Source organism: Octodon degus, unplaced genomic scaffold, assembly GCF_000260255.1.
Source record: "Octodon degus isolate 3935 unplaced genomic scaffold, OctDeg1.0 scaffold00108, whole genome shotgun sequence".
NCBI classification, from domain to species: Eukaryota; Metazoa; Chordata; class Mammalia; order Rodentia; family Octodontidae; genus Octodon; species Octodon degus.
The window spans coordinates 7,182,534-7,183,808 of NW_004524684.1; positions in this window are offsets into that span (position 1 = coordinate 7,182,534).

Sequence of the window (1,275 nt, forward strand, 5' to 3'; positions counted from 1 at the left end):
AAAGATCTACAGCAAAGGTCAGAAGACAGTGCTACACAAAATGACGAGAAGGAACAAAATGCAACCTCAGAACCCAAGCCCACCCATAACAAGTGCAGAGTACACTAACACAGAACAAAGTGGGAATCACACAGCTGAAAGCAGTGAATCAACAGCTTCTGAAATAAAGAAACAGCTGCAGAAAGGTATAGAAGAACTCAGATTGGAAATGAAAAAGAAATCCCTGAATTAATAACATCTGCAATAAAGAATCAAATGCAGAAACATATGGAAGAAAACCAATGCCCACCAAGTGCAGAGCACACTAGCTCAGCTCAAATGTATGAATTAATAGCATCCATAGTAAATAAGCAACAGCAGAAAGTTATAGAGGAACTCACAGTGGAATTTTCTGAAATGAGAAAAGAATTCTCAGAACTCATAGCATCTGAAGTAAAGAATCAACTACAGAAACATAGGGAGGAAACCCAATCATAGCACCTGAACTAAAGAATCAAATACAGAAACATATAGAGGAAACCCAATTGTAGAAAATTTTACAGTAAAAGAATTAATAACTGATTCTAAAGAAGACATTGATAAAAATATATAGGAGATTAAACAAATGATGGATTCATTAAATGAGCAATACAGGAAAGAAATAGATCGCATGAAGCAAGAGTCAAAGAGATGTAGAGGAACTTAAAATCTCAATCAGAAGATTGCAAAACTGTTTGAGTGAAAGTGAAGACAGTTTCAGATCTTGAAGACACTGGTGCAGCTAGTGAAAACATAAGAAAAGATCTTTTAAAAATAATGAAGACACAGGAAAAAATAATTCATCACCTGCAAAACAATGCAAAGATGAACAATGTGAGACTAATAGGCACCAATAAGAAAGAAGGAGTCAATACAAATGACATAAAAAGAATATGGACAGAAGTAATAGTAGAAAACTTCCCAAATACGAGGAAACAATCTGATATTCAGGTAACCGAAGCATATAAAACTCCAAATAACTTCAACCCAAAAAAAAAAACACACTGTGATATATAATAGTTAAGATCCCAGAAATCCAACATAAGAATATCATACTGAAAGCTGCTAGAGAAAAGAAGCAGATCACATTCAAAGGAAAGCCCATCAGAATTACGGTCGACCTCTCTTCACAAACCATGAAGGCAAGAAGAGCATGGAACAGATTACTTCAACTCCTCTATGAAAACAAATTCCAACCCAGATTACTATACCCTGCAAAACTCTCTCATTATACTGATACCAAAACCAGGGAAAGAC